At 37.3% G+C, this 22,960-nt stretch overlaps 1 pseudogene; it reads right to left on the reverse strand.

Moving 5' to 3' along the window:
• Positions 1-22,960, reverse strand: part of LOC109102868 — a 103,822-nt pseudogene that overhangs the window by 29,873 nt on the left and 50,989 nt on the right.

The following is a 22,960-nucleotide window of genomic DNA, read 5'->3' on the forward strand; positions in this document are numbered from 1 at the left end:
AAAGCTGTACATTATTTAATTTTATAGTTAATATTTAATTTTATTTTAATATAATCAATATAAAAATCATAGTAATTTAATTAAATTTAAAAAAAAAAGTAAATTAAAATTGTATGGATTTTTTGAATGTCTATTAATTGGAAAGTAAATTCCTTTTCCTGTCATTCCAATTCAAATTCCATTATAACATTCTGTAGGGCATAATCAATTTAAATTTAAATGAAAAACCTCCATCAAAACAAAAACAAATAAATTTATTCACTCACACCGTTTCAATCCATGATCTTTATCAGGCCTTCATGTCATGGACTGAAACGTTTTGAGTGAATAAATGTATATTTTGATACATTTGCAAGTGCAGATAGTATGCAGGATTTATTCTTTTTTGTTTTGAAGTTGGACCTGTTTTTTGTTCATTTTTCCTATGCACCTATCGGTTACCTACAGCTGTGCAAGGGTAATTGTTGTTAAATAAAAATTCCATTCAACAAAATTTGAACTGAAAAATTTTATTGAATCCTGAATTTTACTCAACCGTGAAGCCCTAGATGCTTCAGTCTGAAGACTGTGAGATCACTTCCTGTGATGGCAGTGTTAACGGCAGTGATATCGGAGAAAACATGCTTTGAACACTGCTGCTCTGGCTTTCCACTCCAGCACAGATAAGACAGTCAACCTATAATCAGTGGAATGGGCACATTGACCGTCTTTGATGCATTTCTGGGGTCCATTACTGCTAATGAAAGGCAGATAGAAGGAATATGATAAAAATAATTTGTGTCTGCACAGAGATGCCAGTTTCCTTCGCCAATGTACGTATCCCCCTCCCATTCCCTACGGCCTGAACGCTTAATTTCTGATGACCTAAATGTATCTCTTTCAAAATATTCAAACTGGCTTGTGTTCATCTGGAAGTGTCTTACGATAAGGAGAGAGCTTTTTTTTCAAGCTGGAATGCAGTGTAAAGTTGAGCTCACTGGGGCTTATGGGAAGTCTCTAGTGGGAAAGACATCACTGAGGTTAGATGCACTCTCATTCCTCTTCAATTATACGCAGTCTGCCTATTCAGTATTTAAAAGGCCGCTTCATTTCACATTAATGAATATCACACATCTCTGGCACAGTAAATAAGTTGCTGGATGTACGTCAGTGAATCCACAAACTAAAATATGAATGCGTGAATCTAATTTGGAGCGTACGATGAAATTGATTTTGAGAAACAGAAAGAGTAGGCATACAATCTCCAAACTGTATTCATTTTATATTACATTTTAAATAATAAAGATAAAGTAAATATAAAATATAAACAAATTTGTATGAAAATATTCTCTTTGTCCTCTATCTTCTATGACCTTTAATTCCCTTTTGTCTCTGCATTCTGATTCAGAGATATTCTACAGGTCCTGTTTCATTCATCCTTACATTTTGCAACATGCTTCCTTCGCGCTGAGAATATTCTTTTGAACTTTAAGAAAAATTCAAGCTATTCACAATGCAGGATTTATAAAAGCAATGCGGCGTACAGCTGTCAGTCAAATCATCTTGTCGGTCCGAGCAAACATTAGCATTGCAAAGGAACGGTCGAAGGTAAGACAGGGCCGTCCTGTCCATTGTAAAGTTGTCTCTTTTTGCTGCTTACACGGTAAATGCATCTGAATGAGAGGTGCACTGAACAAAGAACGTGGAAAATACACTGAGATAAAGCTGATGTATAACAGAAAGCCTGAACACAGGCCTCTTTTTCTTTCTCTTTTATGACCGTCGCTGTGACATTTTCTTATCACACTAAACAGTCCTTGATCTGACCTTTCGCTTACATTGACTGGCATCTGGATTATTCTGATGGAATAATCGGTGTATGAAAAGCATCGATTTGACTAAATGATACTCGTCCTGCCCGTTGGACACAAGAGAACAGACATCAGCCAAAAGTAGTGTGGAGTCAGAAATGACCTGCTAACAGTATGCCATCTTGGGAAAGTGTCTTTATGGACTGCAAATAATATTTTAAGCTAAAAAGGCAGGGACTTGATAAAATGGACAAAGAAGACATGCAAAGATCGACCTCTGAGAAAGATGACAGAAATATATTCTGATGCTGGAGATGGAGGCAAGGGCTCCAGGCAGTTGCAAAGTGTTGTATACCTGTGTAGACGAAACGTCCCGGAGCTCCTTTGCAGAACTGCTTGGACTTGTAGGAGAGTGTGACCTCCACAACCCCAGGGATGTGTCTAGGGGGCGTCTGCACCCGGATAGCGTGAGGTGTGATGAGCTAGAAGCCATCAGAGTACACGTTCAGTGGTCAGTACTCAATACACAAGCACTGTCTCCAATGTAAACACATTTAATGCTGAAGCTAAAGAGTGATTCATTACTCAAAGGACACAGTTATAGATTTTAGCCATATACTGTAATAGGATCTGTTATGTTATGATGTCTTGTCTTTAAAAATGTCTCAATTTTATTTTTTATTTTTTGGTAACATTAAACTACAGAGCTTTCAAGTTATTTGAACTCATTAGATTTATCCAAAGCATAGAGATGGCACTGCATTCTTTTGAAGAAATATTTTTAAGATAATAAATATCTAAACAATAATTATTTTTAATGATTTTATTAGTCAAGTATTTTGTCTCTTTAAAATAAAATAAAATAAAATAAAATAAAATAAAATAAAATAAAATAAAATAAAATAAGTATGAAAGGTTTGGCTAAGTAATATATTTTAAGGATAATATAAAAAAAAAATCATTATTTTAATATTACTAATTTTATTGATATTGGTCAAATAAATTGTCTCTTTGAAATAAATGAATAATATAATAAAAATAAAATTAATAATGTATAATATAAAAAAATATAATTATAAAGTAATAATAATAATACAAAATATTCGTAAAAAACCTACTTCACTCCAAACTAGCATTGTGCCGAAGACCACTTGTAAACCGTCAAAGAAGTTGTCCCCAATGATGATGACGGTGGCCCCCCCAGTCGTCCATCCCTCACTTGGACTGATGGCCTTAATGCATGGAGTGGCTGCTTCGGAAAACAAGATCACAACACAAGCACTGAGTTAGAGCGAGTTAGTGTCAACGTTCACCCATTTTTTGAGAAATGTTATCATTAAACTAATTGGCATTTACCAGTGTTTTACTCTCCACATACCCCAAATGCAAATGAAAAAAAAAAAAACTGAAAAACAGGAAGTCTGATTACTGTAAAAGCTCATTTGACTTTTTTTTTTCTTTGGTGTCTGTGCACCACTCAACCCAATAAAACCATTAAGTTTTTTTTTTTTTTTTTTTTTGGTCTTTTATCGTAAATCCTTCTTTGAGCAGGCGGTATGGAGACAGACAGGCTGACTGAACGACTGGCCCAGTCTCCACTAGCTATGGACGGGAATTGATTGGTCGCAGCTCGGTGAGCTAACAAGCAAACTGAGGGGCTGTTGGTGCAACTTCAGACCACATTACTGCTTATAGTGCTGAACACCAGCAGCCACTTTCCTCCAATATCACCATGGGAATGCAAAGTTCCCAAACTTTTGACTCAAAATCACTTATGATTGCTTTTGAATGTTCTCTTTGTTGTACAAGTGAACATCTCTGGAAATTTTGATACCTGTGAATAGATGAAAGTAAACAAGCACTAGGCGTGATTTGCATTCACCTGACGGGGTGTAATGGAACAGCTGTTCTCTTTTACAATATCTGCATGGGTATTCTAGTGTGTTCAAGATGAAAGCCTGCCCATCTCCCACAATGAACTGCCATCAGTGACTTCCTCTTCATGTGTTGGTCTTTGGAGAATTACAGAAGAGTCTTACTAAAAGTAGAGCAGCGACTTTTCCTTTTCCTCGATTGGGACACAGGAGTGCCGGTGATTCCACAGTGACGCTTTTCACACAAAACAGTCACAGAGCTAATCACACAATTTCCCACATTCAGGGACTGTTCTGAGTTCATCTGGGAGGTGAATCTCTATGCACACTTTCAGCATTTCATATCAAAGCGACATTACCCAATGCAGCCCCTTTAGATAGTCAGATGTGAAGTTACCTGTACTCTGAGAACTAGGTGAGGAAGTAGAAAGTAGCACTAACAAGTCTGACTTTTTCTTCATTATAATAAATGCGGTTTGAATGTCAAACTTGTACTCGCATTCAAATGTCTCTTTTCTGATGTATTCAAAACAAGTAAAAATGCCAAGGCTGCAATTATTAAATCAAAAACACAGTAAAAATAGTGATATTTTAAAACATTATTACAACTCAATATAACCATTTTCTATGTTAACATATTTAAAAAAAATACAAAAATAAAAATCTGTTAGCAAAGCTAAATTTTTAAGCATCATTACTCCAGTCTTCAGTGTCACATGATCCTTCAGAAATTATTCTAATATGCTGATCTGGTGCTCAAAAAAACACTTCTTATGTTAAATAAAGCTGTGCTACTTAATTTATTTGGAGAAACCATTATACATTGTGGATTCTTTGAGAAGCAAAGTTTGAAAAGACAGGCATTTATTTGAAATAGAAATTACTATAATGTCTTTACTCTTACTTTTGATCATTTTAATGCATCCTTGATGAATAAAAGTATCAATTTCTTTCAAAAAAATCTTACTAACCCCAAACTTTTGAAGAGAAGTGTATATAAGTTACAGTAAAATTATTTAACATAAATGTGACCCTGGACCACAAAACCAGTCATAAGGGTCAATTTTTCAAAATTGAGATTTATAAATCAGCTGAAAGCTGAAAATGAATAAATAAGCTTTCCGTTGATGTATGGTTTGTTAGGATAGGACAATATTTGGCTGAAATACAACTATCTGAAAATCTGGAATATGAGGGAGCAAAAAAATCTAAATATTGAGAACATCACCTTTAAAGTTGTTCGAATGAAGTCCTTAGCAATGCATATTACTAATCAAAAATTAAGTTTTGATATATTAACGTTAGGAAATTTACAAACTATCTTCATGGAACATGATCTTTACTTAATATCCCAATGATTTTTGGAATAAAACAAAAAACGATAATTTTGACCCATACAATGTATTGTTGGCTATTGCTACAATATATCCATGCTACTTAAGACTGGTTTTGTGGTCCAGGGTCACAAATAACATCACAGGAAGCAAAATGTGCATATTTTAGTGAAATTCACGTCTTACCTTCAGAAGGGTCCAGGCGTCGTGCCCTCCGGCCATGTTTGGAGTTGTTGTGGACGAACATGTTATCTGACACGGCCAGGACATGGCCGTCCACATTCACTGTGGTGGACACAACCACCTTTGGAGACACCAAGCATTTTTACAACCTGTTTGTGTGCATGTAAATCCACATGTTTTGTCTGTTCATGTGCGTTCTCACCTGAAATCGCCTCATGTCTCTGGGATTCCCTGCATTTTTCAAACAGTTCTGATTACACTTGAGAAAGAATTTCAGGAAAAATCTGCAAAAGAAAGACAGAAACACTTTTAAGCAACTCGAACACAACGAAAACACCCAAGGACAACAGCATCCATATATAAACAGCCGCCAATGAGTGATTTAGCCCACTTTTGAAGACACTCAAAGTTGAAGGCAATTAGAGTTGAAGTTTGATTTTTCTTCCTTTATATCGAAGACCAACTCTAGCTTTGTTGATTTACTTGTATTTTTACCTCAGCCTGGTGCTATTGATCGGGAATGGATATCAGTGAAGATGAGCCGTAATAGCCTCCGCTTCTGGAGGTGGGCTACAGTACGAAATGGATTGCAGTTTTAATGCATTTCCCCTGGCTGGCAATCTCTATGCATTCATCTCCAGGACCATAAGCCCCACTATTTTGATGGAGTGCTTTCCTTTTAATTGCCACATTATCACAATAATAATCCGGGCAGTTAACAACCAGCAAGGTCGCAGACAGCCATGTCACATTAACCACAGGATAACCTCCACCGCTGCCGCCCCACGGAGCGCACGGAGAGAAGGATGCTGGGAGAAAAAGCGACGAGAGAAGCCCCGTCTACTATATAAATGGCTGGCATCTGCAGACGCCATTGATTCCTCCCTAATAAGACAGTAACAATATCTTTAAAAACACACGGTGCTAACTCAAGCGATTTTTTAGAACCTCACTTTACCACATGACATAATCACCATATATACTTTAACCCCGTCAGCGCTCTTACGGAGAGATAGATAGGAAAGAGAGAAATCCGGCAAGAAAGATAGAGAGAAAGGGAGAAAGCCTGCTCTCTTTAGCTGGTATCGACTGATACTTGATCTGGGTTGCTCTGTTGGCTGCTAATGCCCTTTATGGCCATGGAATACAATAATATGGGGAACCCATCCCTGAGCTCCATTCATATGATATTGGAGTCCTTGGAAGGAGAGATATGGATCAATAAGGATTGAATTAAAACACAGCAGGAGACAAGGGCTGTGGGGGGCGAGTGGAAAGACACGAGCAGGGCAGATTCTGAAAGAGTCCAGTGTAACCTTAATGGGGGCTCAAACCCGTCCCGCTTTGGCGGTTCTGGAACAAAGTGGCGAAACACAGAAGAGAGAGGCAGATTCTGAAAGAGGGGGGAGTGTAACACGTAAAGGAAGAGTCTATCTGGGTTAAAGTGACAGGGAATTGAGAATCTCATCCTGGAACAGCGGCAACACTTCAAAGCAGGTTGGCTCCCTTCGGATTAGGGCAGGACTAGCCTAGTGTTTGGAAGTGTGCGGGATGAGAGGGGAAGAGCTGCTTTTAGATGACAAGGCTTGGACTCAAAGATCTCAGACAGGAATGGGGGCGAGAAAGACACGAGCAGGGCAGATTATGAAAGAGCCTTAAAGGAATTTCTATGCTCACCCTATAGAGCTGTATCAACAGCAATTCTCATAACCACGTAAAATATTGCAACTCAAATAAAGAAATGCACAGAAATGTCATTGTATTGTACTTTGTAATTAACAAAAAAGTAAATATTACAATTACATACAAAAAATATGTTATATTTATGTTTATGTATATTTATAACTATATTTGAGAAATTCTATCATTTACAACTATACAGGTATAAGACATCATTATAGTGGCCACTGGACTATTGAAAATAAATAATTAAAAGGCATTATCCTTGCTAATTAGCACAGAATGACAGAATAAAAGCAAAAAAAAGAATCGTATATACAATAATCGTATCATATCATGGCCATTTGCAGAAATACAGAGCGTTTTCATTTCCAGCTGTGGATACATGTCATTCTGAAGTCCCCTCGAGGCCTTTGCAATGACTGATATTGTACCTGTGATACAAACACCCCAGTATGAAATGGACAGACGGCTATAGGAAAAGACAGAATGACAGAACAGGCGAAATTGAGGTGTGGACAGCGAAAGACAGAGAGAGAAGGGAAAGACTAACTCTCACGCTGAACCTCTCCCTCCCCATCTAAAACTTATTAAAACAACATAAATAATTAATGACCTTCTAGAGCCAGGGCTCGGTTATTAGTCTCAGCATTTCTTTTTCTCCATCCTTCTCTCTGTCTCTCTTTCTGTCTTTTGCTGTCTCTCTCTCTCTCTTTCTGCTCTTAAAAAAGTGGGTAAAGATAATGAGGGAGTTGGCGTCTCTGTTGTAAGCCATCACCTCATTACGCTGGCCTGCAATCAATTACAGGGGGATGTGTGGCCCTGTCAGTCCCTAATGTGCCTCCAACTCCGAGTCAGGAATTACTGCTGGTCTACAGCACCCTCTCCACTTCTCTCTCTCCATCCCTCTGTTTCTAACTCAAGGGACTGGCAAGGAAGGGGTTCTGGGGCTGAAAAGAGACCAGAAGGGCTGGCCGAGCAGGCATCAGGCTGTGAAGGCCAGGGTCTCTCACCTGTAGCTCTGAGAAAAGCCAATCATCTAGACTTGACCTTAGCTGTGTGACAACACCTGTCTATTTACAAGTCTTCAATACATGCAGAAAGGGAGTTTGGGTTGTTTTATGGGTGATGCTGGTGAACAAATGGTATGTTTGGTATATTTTAGTGGTAGATTATTAGTGCCACAGGAGAAAAATCTGATAAAATGAAGATTACCATTTAATATATATTTTCAAAAGGATATTAAAAGGATAGTTCATCCAAAAAATGAAATTTCCATCATTATTTTGAAGAATGTGTCAACTGTTTTAAGCTATAGCTAAAGTTTTAACTTTCACAATACAGTATGGACAAAAAACACTGAGACATTTTTTTCAAAATATCTTCTTTTGTGTTCCACAGAAGAATAAAAGTCAAACAAGTCTGAAATGACAAGGAGATGAGTAAATGTTTTGGAGGTGAAATATCCCCTTAAATAACTTTTTCTCCACACTGAAAAACATTTGGGATAGGTTTTACTTTGAAACAGTTTTCACCCAGAAACTCCTAGTAACTTTCACAAAGAATTACAACAAAACGGCAAGTAACACATAAAATTAAACATAAAATTTTTGAAGTAGAAGGAATGAAATTGTGCTTTCTTGTAAAACATACTCCAATAATCTTTTTTAATTATAACTAAAAAATTAAAAAACAAACTAATATAATTAAAAAAAAAATTACAGTGCAGACACACTTTCCAAGAGTAAGTGACTATACTGTAATTATAGTTCAGAATACATCTAGTTGAAACAGTCTTACATGCACACACAAAAATCCTCACATGATGTGTGAAAAAGAGCATCTCTGTCTGCTCACCCATCATCTCACACACACATACGCACATCCCTGGAGTCTCTCACTTATTACGTTAGGCAAGAAGAAGAAGAAGAAAAAAAATCAATATTTCAGCAGAGGTATTTTTAAAAGCTGCCATGGCTCCAATTCTCGGCCACCGTTTGCTGCGAGCACTCGTTGCTTTCTATGAAAAGATGCTCTTTCTTTGAGACGCTTAAGACAGGAGGCGATCGCTCTCGTAGTCTCTGCATTAGATTAGCATGCTGCTTTTCATCCCATTCACAATGTTCGGTTCTCTCAACACACTGACTGACATCCATTTAACTCACTTGATTTGGAAAAGGTGGAATCAAAGCACAACCATTTGACTGCGCTTGCTCTGTCTAGCCCTCTGAACAGCCTGGTTGTAGCTAACGGCGTGTGTAATTATTTTAAAGCCATGTAACAGAATTTCTGGCAATAATTTAGTGCAGTCCAAGAATTTATTTTGTATATTAGCAAAGAGAAAATTCCAGAAGCAAACTAGAGGTTATAATATAATTTTACCGACTTTGTCCTGAATTCAGAATCATTTTAGTTAATGAGGACAGGATTATATTAACAATAAAGGTGTACAAAAAAGGCAAGGTGTAGATATGTGCATAAGAGAGAGTGAGAGAGACTGGGGCCCTCCTTTGCTTTCCTACACGTCATCAATTATTCACTAGCCAAGATGGCAATTACAGGACCATGTACAATCAGACTAAATATTTAATAAGGCACTCAAACAGTCTCTAGAACGGATCTTTGTCTCTCTCTCCTCAGTCTCATCCTTTACACTGCATCTACTGTCCGCTCCCCTGGCCTCTTACCTTTGTTATGAGTACAAAAACAGCTTATACAGCTCACAGACTCATGCACGTATTAGAGATGAGCATCTCCTCTGTGTTTCATTTGAATGAATAGGAAATATATATATTGTATGCATCTGGGGAGTTTGTAAAACATGAAGGGAACTTTAGGGAATTTATGTGGATTTTTAAGAATAGGAAAATCATCTGCCTGCTAAAAGGCAGATTAAAGAGATAGTTCACCCAGAATAAAAAATTCTGTCACCATTTACTCATTCTTCTTCCATGTAACACAAAGAAGACATTCTGAAGAACTGTTTTTTTTATTTTATTTAATGAAGGTCAATGAGATCAGCACATTAACTTGAACCTCACTGGCTTTCATTATATGGACAAAACCCAACAAAAACTGAGACAAAAAACACAAATGATTTTGTGTTCCACAGAAGAAAGTCATACAGTTTTAGAAGGACACAAGTAAATAATGACAGAATTTTCATTCCTGTGTAAAATTCATATGTCCCCTTAAATAATATTTTAAATCTGTTTTAAAATTCAAATTACCATTTAAAAGTTTGTGGTAATAAAGAATTTTTAAAGAAATTAATTATTTTATTCAGCATGAAACAATTTGATAAAAAAGGTCAATAAATGTTGTTCTTTTGAACTTTGTATTCATTAAAGACTACAAAAAAAATTGTATCACTGTTTCCCTCAAAAATATCAAACACAGCTGTCTCATAACTATCTCATAACAAAGTGCTGAATTGCTAGAGACAAGGATGGGGAAATGAATCCATGACTTCACCATCTGCACTCTGGGAAAATGGGAAAGAAGGAGGTACAGACAGAGAGATAAGAAATGAGAAGATCCTGCAAAAACCCTGATGGTGGGATGTTTGTTTGGATCAGTGAACAGTGTCCTTGTGTCTGTTTGTACTTAACGGCAGAGACAGAAGATGAAGCAACTCAAATCACACTGACACAATCGCTCCTCCCTTGCGATCAGATTTCCTCAAGACCCTCCAAAGCATTATTTTGTCCTCTGTTGCCATGGCAAAGTACATATTTGTACCTCCAATCGAAATCAATCCATGACATAATGCAGTAAAGAGAGAGCGTGTAAAACACGTGAGCGCAGCTGACCTCACAACGGAGGAATGGATCAGAAATTACTGCAAGCTGCACTTCCTGAACAGAGCACAGTCACTTATTACGCCCATAAACGAAACCCCAGAAACCTGCCACACTTTCACACGGCCCATTATGTGAACAGAAACCACATTTCCTTGTGAAGTCTGAATCATTATACTCAGCGCAATAAATATATATTTTATGAAACAACATACTCCTTAATTGACTGTCAAATGTCAAAAGTGACTTTGTACAGACTGCAGGGAACCAGAAGTAGATCTTACAGATGATTTGGTCACCATCTGATGCCCCAGTCAGCCTTATGGGAAGGACTGGGTGAATGTGTCATGATAATATTTTGCTCTACATGGAGATCAAACCGTTAGACTTGACAGTAGATCAGCAGGGGAGACGACACAGTGTGTTGTGCTCTGAGAACAATGTGTCATTTGTGAGAGTCACACACGCACACGCACACAAACACAAACACACACACACACACATATATATATATATATAATTATAATGAAAACAGAATCTCCTTTACTGATCCAATTGACCATCTCCTCATCCTTCCCTGAGTCAAAAACTGAAGTGGAAAGCCTGCAAGCAGTATATCTACTTCCCAAATCCCGTTACAACACTGTCTTCCACCTCAACCATCACGGTTAACAGCCTGTCCAGTCGATCAAGCCGAAAAAGGAAGAGACGATGGAGGAAAAGAAAAGAAAACAAAGAAAATCCCTCCTTGATGTGTGTAGGCTGACAGCTCTATCCAAGCCCCCCAGTGTTGAAATCAAGCTGTCACTCTTCCACCATGGAAATAGAGGAATTGTGTGCTCAGATTTAAATACCGCCTATAATAGCTTCCCATCTATCAGGCCTGCTGGTCGGTTATTCTTAGACACATATATTAGCCCTTGGCCCAGATAGGAATGTCACCAGATTAAACATCCAATTTGTTAACCGGGCCAGGCCAGGGGTGCTGCTTCTTGACAGAACTTACAAACAAGCCCAAATGGCCCCATTTTTCAACCACAGGCCTGCTGGATTTTTCTGCTCAGACAGAGACAACCACTGTGGATGGAGAGGGGGAGGGAGAGAGGGAGGAAGCGTGGAAGGATTTTTTTGTGGGTGGAAAGACGAGGAGAAATGGTAGGTGTTTTCTGAGGCCACTTAATCTCAGGAAGAGCCATAAAGACTAAAAAAGAGTTTTTGTCATGCAGTATTAATTTCGGGAATATTCCCTCATTAAAGCACAGCAGAAACAGATATTCCGTGGAAGCCTACAGTAAGCCTTTCTCTCACTGCCAAAACACCAGCGTACAGCATGCTGAGTGGTTTCTTAGTGGGATTCTTTCCCATGCATCATTCCGACTGAGGAAAAATAAACAGCATAATGCAAAAAGATTGTTCTAAAGAATTAGCTCACCCAAAAGTCTGTCATTATTTACTCACCCACACATCTTTCCATTTATTTATTTATTTATTTATTTATTATTTTCAGTGGGCTGTTATTAACCACTGTGACTGAATCATTGAGCCAGTGAGTTGAACATGAGCACTGGATGAGTCTAATTCATGAATGAATCATTCAGAAAAGTTTTGTGAACTGGATCAAACAATTCACTGAAGGCAAGAATGATTTGTTAAGCAACTTCTTTAATGCAGGCACAAAACTTTTTTATCTTTAGAGATCGCTAGTAAATTTCACAAACTGTTACAAAGGAACAGCAAATAGCACATTAAATTAAGCATGAAATTTTGAAGCAGTAAAACATGCTCCAATAGTCTTTATTTACTACTACTTTTTTTACAGGCCAATTTTATGAAACTTTCATGGTGCGTTTTGGTCATTTTGGAGCTTCCACATGCACCTTTATTACGTTGAAAAGACTTGCATTTTTATATTCTTCAAAAACATAAAGAAATTCATACAAATCATATGTAAATAATGACAGAATTTTAATTTTGGACTGAACTATTCCTTTAAAGTCCATGGGATCTGGAATATCCCGCGCTGTCAGACAGCACTAATCCTCAGCCGTGGCCCAGTCAAAGCCTAGCGAGCGAACAGATATATTCACTGAAGATGAAGTTGTAGATTAGAGCACGTGAAGGCCTGTGGACAGATTGGGAGCATATTGGGGAACAGAGGGAGAAACAGTGAACCAGATGCCACCAGTTAAAACCCTCCGAATGGGAGAAAGAGTGAGAAATATGGGCGTCCGACACTGCTCGGCTGGTGGAAGCCGTCCGTGGGGAGATATCTTACTCAGGGGAGGGAGTGAATGAAGCTGTGAGGTCACTGCACGCTACAGCGACTGTCAGTGCTTTCACTGTTAGCTGTTAGATCAAATGCTCAGTGTTTACTGGAAAAAAAAATTAATGAAAGGCCATAAGTGATCAAATGCAGAGACTATTAAAGTAATTCTTTATATCATTGAGATTAAGGACAAGGACAAGGAATATAAAAAAATATAGATAAATAAGAACATGGAATCAATAGACAAAAATGCCAAATTTGAAAACAATCAAACAAAAAGAAGAATTGCTATTTTTAAAACACAGCAAATGTTTTATATTTCAGTCTCACTTTAAGGTCCAATTCCACTATTAACAAACAATTACAACTTTTGCTCAATAAACTCCTAATTTGCTGCTTATTAATAGTTGGTAAAGTGGTTGTTAAGTTTAGGTATTGGGTAGGATTAGGGATGTAGAATATGGTCATGTAGAATGCATTATGCAGTTTGTAATTGTATGCATGTTAAAAAATAAGTGTATATGTCAATGTAAATAGCCTTGAGGGCAGTACGCCAATATAAAATCTTAAAAAGGTTTATATGTCTATAATGCTTTTGCAGAAATCATCCATTCACATTTGGCCAGTCCAATTCATTCCCAATATCATTTTCTCAAAATTTTCATACAATGAGGTTAAATGATGATAATTCAGTCAAAATTAACCCCAAAAAGAAAATTCAGGATTCCAAATAATGAATAAATAAATTCCAAGAAGCCCCTACATCTCCTTATGTGATCCACAGAAGAACTACATTCACTCGGTTTCGGAACAACATGAAAAAGCCAATGATGACAGTATTCCCAACCCTTTTAAAACAATCACAAAACTCTTAACAGTTAGTGAGAATGTAGATATGCTGGATTGAAATCCAGTTCCACAGTCAGATGTTCCAGCGTTTGAAACGAAGCCAAACGCGAGGTAAATCAGAGGGATAAGTGAGTGCACCACAATACATATGAGAGTCCTTTAAGACCTGGAGAATAAAAGAGTCAGCCAGTGAAATAGCCTCTGCCTCTTTAAGTAGAAACTAATATAATTTCTCTCACGCCAGCAAACAGGAGTATTTTATTATTCCAAAATCGTTCTTCGGGGGAAAAGTGATTTATACCTCACTTTATCTGTCAGACAAATGTTTCTCTTTATGGCTATTACCATTCCGAACCGGCGGCAGGCAACACAAAACTAATATAGTGTGTGAAGTATTTAATTAAGTATCTGGGTAGGGATGGCTGAACGTCTTGCTTTATTGAACCAAAATTAAAAATAACTCCTCCATTTGAATAACGCCATGGGCTTGCCTCTCATCCGCCTCATTTTAATATCACTCATGCCACTTTAACCTTTTCAAGCACTGCGTCCGTCGTTTGTTTGTCAATCGGGAGAAATCCGCACAAACACATACGCACGCGCCAACTTGAGTCGTTCTCAAACAGCTTTACAAAACCATGTCAGAACCTCGTAAACAAGGAACACAAACACCTCCAGGTTAGTCGGGCTGTTTTTTTCGACTGTGTTTTGCTTTGTTTTGAAGTGGGGCAGAAGAAAAGACAAAGTCAAAACGAAGAAAAGCCGACGTATCAGCCCTAGATACAGTATGTTGATTTGAAATGCACACATGATGCAATGCTTACATAGTAAATGTAATTTGCACGAGCTTTGAAGTGTTTAGAGAGCAGCAGCCATTTTGGGGAGCATCAGACACTGGGTTTAATTAAACACGACGGGAACACAAATAATGGAGGGAGAGAACTTATTCTGAACGCGAACATCACCGAAAACAAAATCGAATTACCACGAACGGGGCCGGGCTGCCAGAAAAGATGAAAGTTCGCTCTTCATTCAGGGTGAAAAGAATGCGAGTGAGAAAGAGATAAAGAGAGAAAAAAATCCAGATGCAGGTTTTAAAATCACAGAGCAGATATTATCCATCTGTTTGGCACACCTCATTCTCTGCTGCATTGAGGAGACGGTCATGGACAAGGTGAACCCAGCATCACCATCTGGCTGTGTGATGGCCTGGACAGAACTGAGGACAGTTACACACTCCAGAGAAACACACACACACACACACACAGTCGCCAACATCTTCTCAGAATCTCTTCAGTTGTACGCAAGTCTCCTCTTTTCTTTCTGATGGGGCTTTGTTTGGAGGAACCCATCGTACCAGGGTACGGTTTGCCAATCAGAAATAGGTCGTTGGTTCCAGTCATCGGAGAGGGTTCGAAAGCATGTGTGTGAGAGGAAAGTTGGGTTTCTTGTTCGCTCAGGCGGACTATGAGTGTACACAGCTGCGGTGAGTTTGACTTAATGAGAATCTGTTCAACAGTGCCGCTCTGAATCCAGGCCTGCAGGTGAAGACTTTATGTTTTGATTTACATTCCGTGGAAATTTGATGAATGCCACTCTTTTTTCGCCGTGTTCTCAAATCAGCATCTCGTCTGGTGAAGCTCAAAGTTGCCAGAAAAGCCCTGAGTGATGTGTGAGCTCAGATGTGAAAGTAACAGTATGACAATGATAGAAAGCTGCCAATGCTGGGAAAGAGAGAGGTCAAGCGTTTATCCACGGCTGCCTCCAGATTCCAAACTTACACCTGATGAACACAAACGCTCTTGTTTGTTAAACAGCAGAATGGATTTACTCTATGTACTCAGCCGGGCGGTTACGCTCAGATAGCGTATTGATTTATCGGAGGCCGGTCACTTGGGATGGAAGATTTAAACTGTAGCGCACTGTGGGGTTTGGGGTTATGTGATTTGTACGCCATTAAATCCAGCGTGACTGAAGTAGACTGTTTGGTCAGCGCTGGCGTACGGGTGCTGTGTGCTTATTAGTGGTTAAAGAAGAAAACATGCTGTCAGAGGGTGACGCCACTGTGTGTACAGTAAGAAATAACAGAAAATCTCCCCCTTTTAGAGAAATTTGTTTCAGTCTAAATTAGATGTTTATTTTAGGATGTCACGCTTTCACTGTGTTAATAATTCATTGTGCATATTTTTTAAAAATTCAATGAAATTATGCATTGTTATTTAATATAATGTAATTCTTTTAAACTCGCTTAACCATCGTATTCTTATCAGAAGCAAAATATAATTCTTTAAAACAATATTTTAATTTAATAAACATTATAATTATATTATTATTAAATATTTAATAATTATATATAATATGTTATTGATTAATCTACAATCCCAAGTGGTCTTCAAAAAATCAATGCAATCTGTACATAATTTCTTGCCCAAACAAATAAATAAATACAAAAATCTAAATCTATATGATATAGAATAAATAAATAAATAAATAAATAAATAAATGTTATAAGTAAAAAAAAAAAAACTAAATCTATATGATATATATATAAAAGAAAGAATGAATGAATGAATGAATAATAGAAAATATATGTTATTTTATAATGAAATATAGTGAGAATGCATAGGATTTAAGCATTGCCCTCAGATGTGTCAGGAGTACATACTTTCATCACTGCAGCACAAACAAAACTTTTTCTTTTTTCTGGTGTGATAAAAGCAGCCAGAGTAATTTAGAGAGGGAATAGAAAATAAAAAAAGATCTCAGAGAATGAATTTGATCAGACCGCTTTTGCCACGAGTCAACATATTGATCCTGGTGCGACCCAGGATTCAGGTTGTAGCGTATTTCATTTGTGCAGATGTGTTGATAAGTTCTGGAAGATCTGATAAGTGATGTTAGCAGTGTCCTGTGAGGTTTACACTCTCCTATATAGTCTATTAGACTTTCGTCCCATCATGAATGATGTATTGCGTTATTAAGAGGGCAACGGCTGGGATCTCCTTTTCAGGACTGTTCCACACAAGTTAGCATATCACAAAAGAGGAGGACAAGGAGGACAAACAGAGAGAACAGCTCCTGTCACGTCCCATCAGAACGTGTGAGATTAAAAAAAGCTGCCACTCAATTAATAAATCACCTCCTCCCTTACAGCTGTGGGAGCAGCTGGTCTCTAATAACACAGAGTGAGGGGCTGAGGAAAATGACAAGGAGGCCCGAGGCCCTATGGTGTGACAGCACCTCCTCAGCAGTCTGAGAGGAGCTAACGGAGCCCACATGCCTGTGGAGAACTTCATCACCCAGAGGAAAAATTGTACTGCTCAGACGTTGCTCTTACAAAGCTCAAGAGACATATTGTAGATCTCATTAATGTTTCATTAAAACTTTGTATCTCCAAAAATAAAATAATAATTAAAAGAGACAAAAAATAACACAGTGGTCGACATACAGTAAGGTAAAAAAAAGGCAATTAAATAACTATTTAAATAAAAGCTATTTATATTAAACTAAATTACAAAATAATTATAGAAAGTTAAAATGAAATTGTGTGTGTATGTATCAATTAAATGAAAAATATAAAAAATATAAATAAAAGTAAATAAATCAATAAAAAAAATTAGAATTTAAAATGTAATTTTTTTCGTTAAATATAAAGAATAATAATACTTAAAATATATACAATTGTGTCTCAAATCAAGACAATATTTAAAACCGTGAAAGATAAATGTATTCATTATATTAATTTGTAATGTAAAATTAAATGAATTTAAATAATAATAAAAAAATAATAGTTAAAAAATTCAATTTTGAATTGCATAGCTAATTTGATTAAAAAAGCTCTCACCCTAGAATTTTTTTTTTTTTCACAGGAGAACAATCTGAGAAGCAAGTTTCTCTCCTCACCGTTGCCAATGAGAAACTATTGAAATATTAAGTTCTCATTTGTGATTTTCCTTTCCTAAAAGAACAGCTGAGGAGGAAACGTGCCCTGCATTTCAATATTCAAATAATCAATGAAAATCTAAGGAGGGAAAAGTTCTGCGTAAGTGGAACTGAACTGCTATAAAAACAGCCAATATTTCAGTGTGGCAGCGTGCCGTGGGACAGAGAGGGATGGGGAGTGAAAAAGAACAGGAAGAAGGGGCCCAAAGAGAGCGGTGCAGGTGCGAAGCTTGGACTCGTCCCAGCCCCACACACTCCATTCGTGCATACGCACTCAATCACGCAGGTCACAAACCAACACTCCCTCCACTGCACTGATCTCGCCAAATACCTCTCATGACGAAGGAATTATCTCAGCATCAGCTGCTGGGCGTTCTCATTCGCATTCTCTCACTCTCTCATTCTCAAGATCTTCAGCCAGTCCGGTGTCATCTTAGCAACTGAGTTTGTGTATGTATGATATGGATACTGTATACAGCACAAAACAAACAGTGCCGTAACAAATAGCAACAGGAGGCTGAGTCGAGATCAAAACGGTCAGCATAAACAAACATGCGCACACTCGCACGCACAACACCAGAATTCCCTGGGAACGGGCTTATCACCCGATCTGATTGGCTGAATTTTGGATACTGGATGAATGTGATGGTTGAAAAGCAGTAGAGTGCATGAGAAATTATACATCTTGGAATTCTGGAGCCTTTCAGAGAGTAAATGTCATTTTACTGCCATGGCATAATAAAAGCGTTTTGTTTGTTTTTAAGATTTCTTGGTCTTCCGAATGGAATAAGTGACTCATCAGGGACTGCCGGCTATGGAAGCTTCCGACACGGAATTAAAAAAAAAAGAAAAAACAAATTGCGACTCATCTTACAATTCTGACTTTTTTTCGTTAATCTGAACAGAAAACTTTTAAATTCGCAGTTTCAAGTCAAAAAATTGAGAATTGTGAGATAAAATGTCACAATTAACAAGCTTGTTTTTGCCAGGAAATAAAAAATGAAAAAGGATTTTGACTTTTTATCTCACAATTTTGACTTTTATCTCTCGCAAATCAAATTTGTGTGATATAAACAGATTTGTGAGATATACATAAACTCACAATTGCAAAAAAAAAAAAAAAAAAACAGCGTTGTGCATTGCATTTACCTTTTTATTTTCTGGCTGAAACAAGCTTGTTAATTGCAAACTTACAATAAAACTTACAAAAAAAAAATATATATATATATATATATCAAAAGTTTTTTTTTTTAATTCTATTTTTTCATATTCCGAATAATGGCGGAAAAAATCTTCCCTTGCTGGAAAAATTTAACCGAAAGATAAATAAAACTCTTTATTCAGCAGCAAAAATAGCCGATGAAATTTTAGGAATGTTGTGGAATGCTTTTAAAAGTTGCAATCTGTGCTTACTGTGAATAAAAACTATGTAAAAAGCCAAAGTTTTAGCTGCACACCTAGTTCTGTTGTAAACACATCAAAGGCCTTTTTCAGAGCAGAGCTGCTGTTGTTCAAGTCACCTGTTTCTCCTTATCGCAGCATTTAATGATGTCACCATGTTCTCGCAAAGAAAGGAAACATGGGAAGTGAGCAGAAAGAGAGAGAGGGAAGTGCACGCACACACTTACACAGCCCTGATTTGTAGGGGAAGCCACAGCGCAATTGAAGCAATTTGTTCTTTGCCATCTACGACACATGGCCAGACGAAACGCAGCCCTACTAATTGCTCTGCCTGTAACCCCCACCCTTTTCCAAAGCCACACACACACACACACACACACACACACACAAACAAACACACATGCAAATGCACGCGCATTCGAGCCAGGCAGCCAGGTCAGAAAGGTCGCGAGGGAACTGGACCGATTCTGGATTTCTCTCTCCTCCGCTTCAGGCCGGTTTCAGTCTCCATTCAGTCGGCCTGCTAAATGCCTCATCAACATGTTTAATCAAATTAGTAAGCAGCCAAAAATTGACGCTTTTCATTAATTATACAGGATAATTCTAATTGCAAATTCAAATGTATTCGCTCTGAACAGAAGGTGTTCAGTAATATTTCAGGGAATTTGCATATTAAATGGGGGTCGTTCTGTATTATGTATGATAATATATGCGCATTGTCTTTATTTTTAACTCGCGGGCCATATGCGCCGCTGCTTCCCAGAGCAGGTGAAAAAAGTCCAGAGTGTTTAATTTTGCTGAACAAACGCATCGAGGCGGCTTGTCAAGGGCTGTATGGTCGGTGTCAATCTTTGTTTTGTTTTTTCTGTTTTCCCGACCCTTCTTTTGATTACAGCCGGCAGCGCAGCCACCGGTAAACAAACTCCGATGTGCGCCCGTACAGGAAACAGGAAGTCCCATGCGTCCGACTCTTCTAGTGTCATTCGGCTTTTGTTGTCGTTGGGTCCGATTGATCTCGTCTAGGCTGTATCTAGAGCCACCCCATCAGCAGTTCTGCCCTGCCAGGGGTGGACATCTCCTGCCATGTGGCCATCGTGGCAGTCTGCATTAGCCCAGACAATGAGCAGCGTCCGCAAAATCTGAGCCAGACACAAACCATGCGCTCAGAGAATATTGCATTACCCACTATAACGGCTTAGAGTTCTTCATGATCATCATCATGTCTAGCCGTAATGAGCTACACTCCAAAACAACATTCTCACAGTGAGAGTAACCGGCGTTACGTTCTCAAATAAATAACACTGCTTTTCTATTTATTTACCTTGTTTACTAAAAATACAATTGGAAACCTCATGCTGGGTCATATTTAACACTGCAACTCTATGTTATTTGGTATATAACCATACATACAACAGTGTCCAAAAGTTTTGGGGAATTGGTATATAATTCTCTCATCTTTAGCAATGTTGTATTTATTTGATACATGAAAAATACAGCAAAAACAATAATATTTTAAAATATTATGACAATTTAAGGTAACTGTTTTCTATTTTAATACATTACTGCAATTATACTGATTTGGTGCACAAGAAACATTTCCTATTATTGTCAATGATAAAATATAAAAAAATAAAAATATAAAAAACAATATTTTTGTGGAAACCTTGATACATTTTTATTTTATTTTTCACAAATTTTTACAAACATTTTTGTAACAGCATTTATTTATTTATTCATTCATTCATTCATTCATTCATTCATTCATTCATTCACTCACTGTAAAGGTCTTTACTGTCAGTTTTGGTCAATTTAATGCACACCTGTGGAATAAAAGTATGATTTTTTTTATTTTTTAATCATACTGACCCTAATTTTTTTTCTCAGTAAAAATCTATATAGAAAGGCATATAAAGATGTAAAATACAATATAATATAATATAATACATTTACATAGAAAATATACTAACTTTACTTGAGACGCAACAAAGAAAAAAATACCAATACATATTTATATTTACTTTAACATGAACATACGTGTTTTGGATTACTTATTTTTTTTTCACTTGCTTTTTCACTTGAAAAATCGGCCACAGTAAAAAAAAAAAAAAAAAAAAAAAAAGTGGTAATAAAAATGCATACTCTAGTCTTAAAATCTAATGTTGCTTCTCAAGTACATTTTTCTTGGTTATATGGACAATACACTAACTCCAGCGTGGTTAACAGCCTATATTATACTCTTCCAATTAAAAAAAAATATATCACTTTCAATGTAAAAAAAAAAATAGGCCATGATGAGGAAGAAGTACTACAAAAGTTACTGGTATTTTAATTACAGTTATAATAGGTAATTTAGTTATAATGGGTAATGCAACATTTACATTTTTTATTTAAAAAGACAGCACCCCCCTCCACTGCTAAGCGCAGTGTGTAACTGATTCAGGTGGGGGATCCAGGTACAGAGAGGAGTGAAAACCAATGCTCCAGTTGAACTGGAATACAAAGACTCCAGGAGCCCAAGCTGCATCTCAACTGTCATTAAATTTGCAAGCTGTTTTATTGGAATCAGTTTAAAACAAGATAGACGTGTAAATGGGTATCAGCTTCTGTGTTACCGTCTGGCCCGGTCCCAAGTCAGTTTTCTGACGAAAAAAGGAGTGATTCTTCAAAAGGAGATGAAAGGAGCGTTTTTCGCCGTGGAGAGAGCAGAACAATGATGTGGTTCGGGAAATTGAACTTCGTTTATTTAAAATTACTCTATGCTGTTTGAACTTGACGCAACATTACCCAGTTGCACGTACAGGGAGAGTTGGCCGAATTGCATTAGTGAGAATCACAAACTGCATCCCTGTAGTTTCAGGTACAAAACTCATTTTCCTTTCTTAAGAACACACACCAACACTCACAGACAGATGAGATATAGACTCGGACCCCATTCGAAGTGTCAGTCTGAAGTCTCTTGTATAACGCTTATTGATTTTTCTGAAGTGTTATCTTCATCAAGCTGTTTTTTTTACCTTTTAAAACAGTTTGGCAGAAACTGACATGTTCTTTAGAGCTGTTGCGGAGGTGTTAATGCACCTTGGACTGGCAGAGGAGGGGCTGGTAAGACCCTTTAAAGGTAAAGATTAATTACAGGCTGAGGTGAGGTGACGAACAGCGCGCGTGTGTGTGTGTCTACGTGAGGGATGATGACAGCGCTCTTAATGAGCTGAGATCACAGTTCCCAGCGTTCCATCTCCGTTATACAGGACGGCCTTTATTAAGTGCCGTACACTACGCTGTCACAGGCTTTAAACATGTTCACACCAGCACATATTCACCTGTCCAACACCGTGCACATGCTACTTTAAGAATCAATTCAGATACACCCTCATTCTGAAGAACAGATTGCATACATAAATTAAACATGCAAACAAAAGAAGACATCAAGAAATAAATACAAGACTTGAAGTATGAAAGGTTAGAACAATAATGGAAGACTTCCAAGGGTGAGTTGTGTTTGAGAAAGTACTTTAAAATTGTAGCTACATAAGCTTAAAGCTTATGATCATTTTAAATAGTTAACAGATAAAGTCCAACTTAGCTCCAGTGTCACGTGATCCTGATGAACATTTCTTATTATTATAAATGTTGAAGACAATTTTTTTGGAAATAATTATCATTTTTCAAGACTACTTGATGAATAGAAATAGAAATATATATATATATATTTTTAAAACAATGTAAAAGTCTTTACTGCCAATTTTGATCAATTTCATGATTTCAAACCGAAAGTATTCAGTTCTCTCTCAAAAAAATAATAAAATAAAATAACATCTAGTGTATGTTACAAGCTTGCAAA

Source organism: Cyprinus carpio, chromosome B14, assembly GCF_018340385.1.
Source record: "Cyprinus carpio isolate SPL01 chromosome B14, ASM1834038v1, whole genome shotgun sequence".
NCBI classification, from domain to species: Eukaryota; Metazoa; Chordata; class Actinopteri; order Cypriniformes; family Cyprinidae; genus Cyprinus; species Cyprinus carpio.